Here is a 10716-nt window from a genome sequence, read left to right on the forward strand (position 1 = left end):
CATTAAATGTTTTATTCTTTATTCTCCCTGGCACTGTAACCATCCCAGAGAAGCACCGTTATTTGTCTTTTTTTTCAGGAAGAAAAGAATACATTTTATGAAATTTAGACCAATCCATTACCTGTTTATTTCTTAGTGATTTGAAATCAATGCAGGTTTTATTTCCCAAAACTTATCAACAGTGTTTAAACAGTGGATTTATGTCGGCACACACCTATTTAGTTAAGTCATTTCTGTTAGCAAAACAGAAAACAAGAGTACATAGCACATAAATGTGACTCCATGTCTTCAATCAAAGTTTCTGCTACTATAATTTGGACACTGTTGAGCTACAGAAAAGCACAGCTGACGTCAGCCAGGAAATGTGATCACACATACACTGGCTTACACACAAAAACACAAGACACCTGCGTTGTTGGTTTACACTAGATCCACTTGCTGATAAACTTTGTCATGCTGCAGCCAGGTGCACATTGCTACTGTGTGTGTTCATGTCACCACATCACTGATACACACTTCACTGTGGGGAGGCAAACACTCTTCGAAACACAAGATACTCCTGAGGAAGTTATGATGTAGAAGACACATGTAGACACTTCCTCACAGAGAAAGATTCAGTAAATGTCAAAGCTCCCTCATCTATTCTTCATCTTGCTTTTGTGGATGATTGTTTTTTATATCTGCACTTCCAGCTGTCATGTTAACCTAACTGCCATGACAGTCCAAGATGTGTTTTACAAAACCACACAAACTCTCATTGTGGCAACCTGTTCTTATACTTTTGAAGTATTCCTCTATTGATTTGATGTTTTACCACAATATCATTAAAGGAAGCAGACATTATAATCTTAGTTATGGGGATATAAGTTATGCAAAAACTTGTATTACCTGTAACAGCTGTCAAATGAAAAAAATGCAAGCAATATCAGCCTTAAAGAGAGGGTATTGATTTATTTTATTTATTTATTTATTTTTTTTTACCCCTGACAGGACCCTGGAAGCCTGAGATTTCAACAAAAGATGAATATGTAGCAATTTGAAAATTGGCAAACCTTTAGTATGAATGTCCAGCATTGTCACTTTATTCCCATATTCAGAACAGTGGAGAGAATGCTACCCCCACTTTAAAGAAAGTGTTTAAACAGATGTTTTAAACCCACGTTTTCATTACTTTGAACCTTAATTTCATCAAAGTGTGCTACTGATCTATGTGCAAGAGGTAGAGACAATTTTTCTTCCCCTGTTAGAAACTTGTAGGAGATTTATAAACTTTCTCATTTATTTAGGTGTGCTGATGGGATTAGTAAAATGAGGGGTCAGGTTTGAGGAAGATTTTAATGTATAGGTTATATAAAGCAGTAGATGGATGTTTGCTTTATGTTTAATCTTTTTTTGTTGTTGTTTCCAGTCTAAAGCTCAAAGAGTGGAGTTTTTAGATGGTTATGAAACAGACAGAATTATCTACTGATATCTCCATGCATATTAAAGGATCAAACAAGGCTATCAGCAACAGGTTTGACCATTTCTATTGTGTTAGTTTGAAGTACCAGTTGCCACTGCCAATGCTTGACTTGTTTTTTTCAAAGCTATTTAACTTGTGAGTTTTTCCTGTATTAGGGCATTGACAGGTGAGCACACTGTCTGCAAAGAGGCTACAGCCCCATCTCTTCACCTCAGCCTAACTAGAATAAGGCAAAGTTGAGTCAACCTTTTCACTATAGCAGGCAACAGCAGGCATCAAAACGTGGTATCAGAAACAAAGAAACATGTATTGTACAGTCTTTGGCCCCACCCAAAAGGTGGTATCCTTGTAAACATTCAATTAAACTGAACTATTTTGGAGCATGCTTAGTAGATATAAACAATAAATGCAATGTGATCCACATGAAAACCACAAGTTTTCAAGAATCTCCACCTTGCAAAATCTCAAATCTCAATTTTTAGTGAATTAAAACTCTGCTTACACGTGGACATAAAGAAAAACTCTGAGAGAAAAAACTCACAACATTTTCAAACTTTCCAGGAGGACAGGGACTTACAATTTCCCCTGAGATTTTTTTTGCTTTTGACCAACTCTTTGAAGTTTAAAAACTTGCAATTTGTCAATTTAATTTTCTCCCCGCTTTGATGTGGAATCTTTTTGTATTAAAAATGTGTTGCATGTTAAAAGGAGCCTTAAAAAAACTCTGAATGCCCCCTCTGTCTCAGCCTGTAATATCCTTATTCTCAAGTGAGAAGCAAAAATAGTTGAGTCAAGGTCATTTTAGTTCATTAGACCTTTTCATGGTTCTACTCCCATCTTTATATATCTGGTAAATCAGTTGATTTGATTTTGACTCTTATTTGATGGTTGTTACTTTACTTTAAAGGGTTTAAATGAAATTTAAAAGGCTTGGCTGGACTGACCTGTATTTTTTTATTTGGTATGCGGAAACCTATCTGCCTGGAACATTCCCTTTCCCTGATTTATAAAACCTTTTTAACTGACTTCGACCACTCACTTGTTAAAAGTTTCTGTTTTTTCTTCCCACGGAGGACCTTTTGGAGAGGATGCTCTCAACCAATCGGTCTTTATTGACTTTATTCTGCATTAGTGTGATCCTTTACTGAGCCCTTTTCCATTATGGATTGAATTTGTGGTCATGTTTGGAGGAATGATGCTGTTATCAGCTCAGATAGAGGCATATAACAGAAACAGTCATGAGGGGCAGAAAAACAACATTGCAAGCCCAGTGAAAGCACCATTTAGATACATCTTGTTCAAACTGTATCTGTGTGACATTAAAGGGATCTTTGATGGTTTTCAGGACTTTTACCATAACTCTATTGAACTGACAATTAAGGTTGGGCTTTGACCCAGCAAAGGATGGACGAGCTCTCCAGGCTGAAGAAGTAAACTATGCGGAGCAAGGCATGTGCTTTACCTGGTGAACCAGTAAAATAGATATGGACCAGTGGTGATTGCTCTAAGGCTGCAAGGGAAGCTCAGCTTTCCCTAAAATGTCCCCCAAAAAGTGGTGATATGTACTGCTGTGTGTACATTTCATTGACAACATATATGTGCTAGAATTCCTTCATCTTTTGTTCAGAATCAGCTACCTATCACAGGTAACCGACTCAACCTCCTCCTCCCCGCAGTGTCTCAGTGATTTAACACAGTCGGACGCTTAGCGTCTTCTGACTTACGCAGAGAGGCGTAGAGTGGGTTGTTCCACTGTGGGAACTGGACGGTGATTGGATAAACACTGGGCTTTGTCCCGCCCATCGGACGCTCAGCGTCTCTGGGGGTCTATGAGGCAGTGGGCTGGCCTGGACACTGGGCTTCTGCATGATGATTGGATGATCTGTCTGAGGCCGAATCCCTTTTTGATTGACAGTGAAATGAGCCAGTCAGCGATCTTGAAGTATAACTCTCCAGTTGTCCTTCTCAGTTGTTCTGGACTGATCCAGAGGCTTTGTCGATCTCCAGTGAGTTTACCTTTCTTAGCAACGATGAGTGTTGTGTTTAAAGATTCTCTCTTTTCACCAATAAGCAGCTACAGCTGTGGAGCTTCTCCCCCTGTCACTCACACTTACAGCCTGCAGGTGTAGAGAGGAGCTTCTCCTGTTCAAAGCGGCTCAAGTCTTACGCTCGCAACACAATGGGCCAAGGCCGTTTAAGCAGTCTGGCTCTGCTGGCCATTGAGAGAACACTGGTAAAATCCCTGGAAAAAACACTTGGTTGGTACGACAGGGTCACAGATCATTTTCTTGAAAAGGAACAGAGGGTAGAATTTACATTTAATTAAATAAACAAATTTATGATGTAGGCTGGAAAAAAATGAGCTTCCTTGACTGACCAGCAGCCACTACTGATATGGACATACTTTGTTGTTTTAAATTAAGAAATAAAATTAAACAAGAAAGAATTAGTTGACCCGTGTGATCAAAATATTATAGATCTGAGAAATAAAGGAAAAACAATGTGTCATGATATTGACATGTCTTTGTGTTAACTATTAGTTCAAGATACCAAAAACAAATAAAGGGTTATTTCATCTTGTCTTATCTTAAAGTGGTGTGTACTCCTGCTTTCAGGAAACGACCTTGACCTCCAGATAATTTGACCTTAATACTTAGTTTGCTCTTGATGGCAGAGTCTTTATGGCTTTCATGGATTTCGCTTATTAACATAATAAAAACAATGTCATTTCTTAAGAGTGTGTCTGCGTGTGGGGAGGTTTAATTTAGGGGGCAATAGTAAAGGTGTGTGCGTAAATTTACCTTTGTGTGATGTGTGTGTAAGCTGAAGTAAATTTGAGAGTGTGTAAGTATAGAAGAACGGTTATACGTGGGTTACAGTACAACAATTTTTTGTATGTGTTCTCGCAACTTGTCAAAGCCAGTTAGTCTACAGAAAACCACAGAGGTTTTTCACACTTTAAGACCAACACTTTCCAGCCTTTCATCCCCACCCCCACTCCCACACACAAAAACACACACATACATACACACTTCCTTTCATTTACCATGTTCTTACCAGTTGGTTGTAATGGTAATGATGATGTAAAACTCCATCTTGTATTTATTTTACCTTGTCTTTACTGAAATGTACATTTGAGAACTGGAAACTATCATCACTTTCCTCTTCAGGCTTTTCCTGTGTAGTGTGTTTGTGTAAAAGGAGGCTTAATCATTTATCTCCTTATGGGGACAAATAAAGTAACCTCAAAGCTTCTCCCTTAATCACATAACTGGCACAAGCACAAAACTGTTGAAAATGTTAAGGAGGATAATATTTTTTTAAGGAAGGAGGTGAAAATGTGGGTTTCAGATTGCAGTCACTAAAATGAAAACAAAGAGTGAAACAACTACAAAAAAAAAAAAAAAGAGTTAAGTTGGGTTTGAGTCAGCTCTGCTTTTTGAAACAGTCACAGCGTGACACCAGATTTGTGTTTGAATATAAAACCTCTCAGTAGAAGAAACAGCACAGAACAAACACAAACAAGATTGAAAAAGAAACACAAAAAGTAAAGTATGAGGTGTGTGGCTTTGTTGTGGCACATTTCTCTGTCTTGCTGGCTGTTGCCTTTTCTCACCTGCTGTTTTATGTTCACCACAAGAGTTTTTATTACAGCTATAGAGGACGGTATCAGAAACCCTCACTCACCGATGTAGATTCAATGTGAACATTTTACACATGATCACTGCAGAGTTTTGACCCCCAAATTCAGATTGTAATTATCACTCCTTCAAAGTACTGTTTTTACTCTTTTATTGTGCACCTGAGACACTATTCTGAGCTTCTTTTGCTGTACAATTTATTGAAACAGATTCTTTAAAGAATGTCATTCTGTCTGCAGAGGAGAAGAAAAAAAACATCAGAAATATAAATGCATATATTTGTTGTTTTGCATTTTTGTATCACTCTGGTTTGTCAAGTCATCCATTGTTCCTTAATAATGTCCATTTATTTGTCTGTGCAGAGTGAATCCTGTCTGGAGTTGCACAGGTCGACCTTTGACCTCTGATGGTGTTCCTGTTGTTTATCTAGCCCCCTGTGTATTTCTCTATAGTAACCTTTGAGCGGCTCCTTGCAAACAAAGGTGTGTGTATGTGTCTGTGTATGAGTGTGTAGGCAGGTAGGTGTAAAGCTATGTGCCCTTCACATTGCACATACACTGTGCATGTGCCTCTATATTTGAGTAGACAATGCAGTTATTTGATTCTGATTGTGCTGCTTCTTATGTTTTTTTCAGTGTGTTCTCTAGTGTGTGTGTTTGTGTGTGTGTGTGTGTGTGTGTGTGTGTGTGTGTGTGTGTGTGTGTGTGTGTGTGTGTGTGTGTGTGTGTGTGTGTGTGTGTGTGTGTGTGTGTGTGTGTGTGTGTGTTTGTGTGTTTGTGTGAAACCAGTTTTCCACTCTTCTGAAGTCTGTCAGGCTCATAAAGGAAACCTTGAGGTGACATTCGTAGCAGCCCACTCCTCTTTATGGAAACTTCACACACATGCAAACGCAAATAGCACTAGATGAAACATGAGGTAAACATGCACTGATATTTATCGTTACTGATTAAAATACATGTGTTAAATACACACACACATCATACGCTGTAGAAAACAGAGCGTATCAAGATTGGTGCTATCCCCAGCAAAGATCAAGCTCTTTATAAAAACATTTGTATTTGAGTTCAAACTAAATACTCACATTTTGAGTACATAATGTGACCTCTAATGAGTCTGCCATCACACTTGGTTTGGTGGAAAATGACTTTTGGATTTGATTAGGCCTTTCAGGATGCACCCTCGGAAGGAAAGGACACTTAGTTTTTAAGGGGCCTTGGGGATGGGGCAGCCTTGTTAAGCCACTGCAACATAGTAGGTCACAAAATGTGCCCTTCAAAGGATACAGATGTAGATATGTCTGATAACATCCTGAGTCTCACAATAAACTTGAACTGACTATCTATTATGCCTTTGGTGTCTTTTTGCTCTTTCAGCAATAAATATAAACTTGTGCACAGCAGCTTTTGGTTTTTTGTGTATCTTTCTGCCGGCCACAACAGACAGCATAAAGTGGGAAGGAAGAAAAAGAAAGACAAGCATATGCCGCAAGGAGGTGGTGGCAGAGTAGAATTAATAGAAGATGGGGGCGGGTTTGATGAGATTTTGAAGTACAAACAAAATTTACATCCTATGATTAATGTTTCTGCGGTAATGATTTGAGACCCGTTAGACCCCCTCCAGGGGGAAGCACCGCGTGAAAACTCAACTGTCTCTGCTTCTTTCATCTTAATTGTGCATCCTGCCTCTAAAATATCACATTCGAGTTTTTTCTTTATGGGGCTTTGTAGTGGCTTTTATTTTCCTCACATATGTTCGACAAGTATGTACCTGTGTGGGGGTTTGTGCTGCATGCAAGAGAGAAAAATAGTGCAAAGAACTGAGAATTATTTAGTTTCATGTGAGCTCATACACTATGCAGCATAAGTCTTCCTCATGAGTAAATGTCAGGTGAGTAAAGGTGCAAACTTCACAGCTCAAAGACAAACATTACCTTGTTTGAAAATTTGACAACTGATTTTTTCCTGTTGAAGCAGGTTAGTTTGGGAAATGTACAGTACTTTTCAAAAGACTATTTTTTGACCATTTTTTTTAAATTTATTTTTGCTGCCGTTAGACCAACACCAGCAGTTTGACAGATGCTGTAATTCAGTTGCATGATGGGGATTCAGAGAAAACAATGTTTCTTAATTTTGAATGGAAAAAAAAAGCTGTACTTGATCCTGTCCTGCAGATCATCACCTCATCACAAGGCTGACAAATGTCTCGCATGCTTCAAAGTGAGGCTGATATCAGCATGGGGAATATTTTGACCTAAACAGGTATAAATATACAGGTCAGTTCTGTTTAGCTTCCTGCTTCAGTGTATTGGGATTGCATGCTGATTAACTGTCATGCACTGAGTCTAGCAAAGCCATGAGTAAAGTTAACGGTACATTAGGTCTGACAGGTAATTAAAAAAAAAAAAAACAGGAAATGGGAAAATGGTGATCAGAAAAACTTTTATGGGGACTTAACAAAGTTTGCATGACAACAAATACATAAGTATAAATAGTTGTTATATACATATATACACATTTAAATGAAGGATTTACTGTCAAGTTACATGGGAATGAAGCCATAAATAAAATGACTATGTAACCCAAACTTTCCAAAATTATCAGTCTTGTGAGAGAACCTTTAATAGTTGTGCAAAAGACGGATTTAATCTAACAGGTTTTGAAATGAGAGTACACAAAAAATGTCAAACAGTTCAGAAATGTTTTTAAAAAATCATTTAGACATGAAGACTCATGATATTTTTTTCTTCAATCGATTATGGTGGAAACGTCAAAGCAAAGGTGTGTGCACATGTCACTATGTGTTTTTCCACTCAGCGCTTTGACCTCATGTGGCAGTTGTAACTTTCTCTCTCTTACACACACACGGGCGCACACAGACACATAAGTATCTTAGAGGCCATCTATTAGAGAAACCAGGTATATTTTTTCCATTTCCTCTGCTCACTCTGTGACACTGAGGTAACTTTCAAACCACATGCTTTATTTTCCAGTCACCAAATTTACTTTCTACTCAAAACACTTCTCAGTGCATGTCTTCACTGCACCATTGTCACTCTAAAGATTTGCTCACGCTCTTTCCGGCAACAAAACAACTTAGAGCATTTGCAGTTATGAGGGTTTATTGCACAGGAATGTACTTCAAAACTTGTCTTACAGTAAAAGATAGTTGTTTATAGAGCGCTTAAAACCCCCCAAATAAGTTGTAAGAAAAGTAAAGTTGAAGAGATGTGATGCAGTTTTTTAGTCATGAAACAGTAGGACATGTAAGAGATCTCCCCTAATGCAGATGGAGAATGTGCATACAAGTCATGGCCCAGCTGGCCATCAGTTGTGGTTCCTGTGGTGTGTTCAAGTGCAGAGCTTTACAAATGTTTTTGGGCTACATTTCGGCCAGTTACGACAGTCTCTGCAATGAACCAGGACCTCTGACTATATAATAAGTGGACAACATGCTGTCTCCATTGTTAAGTCAAAATACCAGTGTGTATTGACACAATGTGCTGGTAGAGCCAAGGCATGAGCAGCATGTGACTGTGGTAAATTCGATGCCTCTTGTGTTAGCGTTTGTCACGGTTCTCTCACTGTCCCCCTTCCAGGTTTTTCAACACATGAACAGTGCTGCAGGAGCCACATCTGTCAGCAGAGCTGTCAACCAATCTTAAGCATCATTCAACTATCAAATGCACCTTTTAAAGGCCCTGTGAGGAATTCACAAGTGTTTTTAAAATAAGTCTTACATAATCCACTGTTTAAAATGAGATCAGTGCCCAAACTGATTATTTCTAAAAGCTAGTTTTGAATATCTGTAATTGGGATTTTTCAGGGGGAACCAAATCTATTTGTCGCATTGTAGACTGAAAGTTTCTATAAAGACAGTTCACCAGCCTGAAAGCAGTTAAAATGAGTTGACCCAATGAGGAGCAGGATCTGGAGTTTTTTTTTTGTTTGTTTTTTTTACTGAAACAAATCCTAGGATTTATTTAGAGAAATAGTGGACACTGGAGCTGAAAAAAAAATAATAAAGAAGAGCAAAAGAAAGCTATTGAGTGAGTGATAGAGCACAGACTCAAACACAGGCTACGCTGTTTTATGACCTATACTACAGCCAGCCAGGAGGGGGAGCTCTAAATATTTTGGCCTCAGATGTGGCTTAAAAGAGCAGAATGACTGAAACTAAGAGAAATGTGCAGCAAATCCAGAAATACTGACCTTGTTGTCAAATGCAGTCTATAGTCAGGACCTGAAGGAAAAACAGGACTTAAAGGGATAGTTCAGTTTTTTTGAAGCAGGGTTTTATGAGCTCTACGTGACCACTGAGGACATTAGATACAGTAGAAAGTTGTCTCCTGTCCCTCAGTAAGACACAGACTGTAATCAATGGTGACAAGGAAATAGGTGCTAACAGGGAAAGACCGTACCAAATTCAAAGGCTATTTTCTCTGCCTACAAGAACTAAAATCAAAAAGTAATACCACAGTTTAAGAGTACACTACATAAAATATTTTTAAAGTGTATTCAGTCTTCGGAAATATAAACATTTATCCGGACCTAACTAACTGGTCATGTATCCTTCCGCGCAGCGCTAGTGCGCTCCGTCCCCCCTCCTCCTTTCAGCTGTAGGGAATATAAACAAGCTATGCTTCGGGCGCCGGTTGTAGCCTCGTGTAAGTTTGATCAAGTATCGTAATTCTTTTGTTTGTACTCTAAGGATTGTGAGGCAGCGTAGGAAATTAAAAATTAGTGACTATGACAGCGACAATGAAGTTTCATTCACTTTTGAAACAAAAGGATACCTGTATGAACCGGAGTACACAGAAGAGGAGCTGCTACAGATGGAGACTGAAAGGAATACAGAGGAAACATCCACGGACACTGGACATCAAACTGTGGTATTACTGTTTGATTTTAGTTCTTGTAGGCAGAGAAAATAGCCTTTGAATTTGGTACGGTATTTCCCTGTTAGCACCTATTTCCTTGTCACCATCGATTACAGTCTGTGTCTTACTGAGGGAGAGGAGACAACTTTCTACTGTATCTAATGTCCTTAGTGGTCACATAGAGCTCATACAACCTACTTCAAAAAAACTGAACTGTCCCTTTAATGACCTAAAAGCCTGAACAAGACAGCATGAGAGTACTGTGTTTAATTAGTACACTGCATGCCAAAGAGAGTATTAGTGTTTGTGTGAACAGAAGTGTGTCCATCACCACTGTTTGATCACAGCAAAGTGAGAACAACTGTCCTACCAGACTGCAGGAACTGGTCAACAAGCAAACACAGAGCAAAGAAGCAAAGAAACACGTGCACACATGCACACACACACACACACACACACAGGCATGCAGCGCTGTGTTTCAGTTGACACAGCATCTCATGTTTCACAGAACACTGTCATATGGAAATGACTAAACAGTTTCACCGAGAGAGATGTATGATAAAGATCAAGGGAAAAAAATTGACAAAGCAAATGAAAGACAGGCAGAAAGAGGGATTAGTAACAGTGACAATACCATTCATTCAAATAAAAATCCTTTATTTATACAGAGGGCTTATTGCTAGTCAATAAACAAATAAATGTGGCTTCAATGTTTGCAGCATAGTCAAACTGCAAGC

This window comes from Halichoeres trimaculatus, unplaced genomic scaffold (assembly GCF_033239565.1).
Source record: "Halichoeres trimaculatus isolate MK-OKI-2021-1 unplaced genomic scaffold, fHalTri1.1 fHalTri1_scaffold_8, whole genome shotgun sequence".
Classification (NCBI taxonomy): domain Eukaryota; kingdom Metazoa; phylum Chordata; class Actinopteri; order Labriformes; family Labridae; genus Halichoeres; species Halichoeres trimaculatus.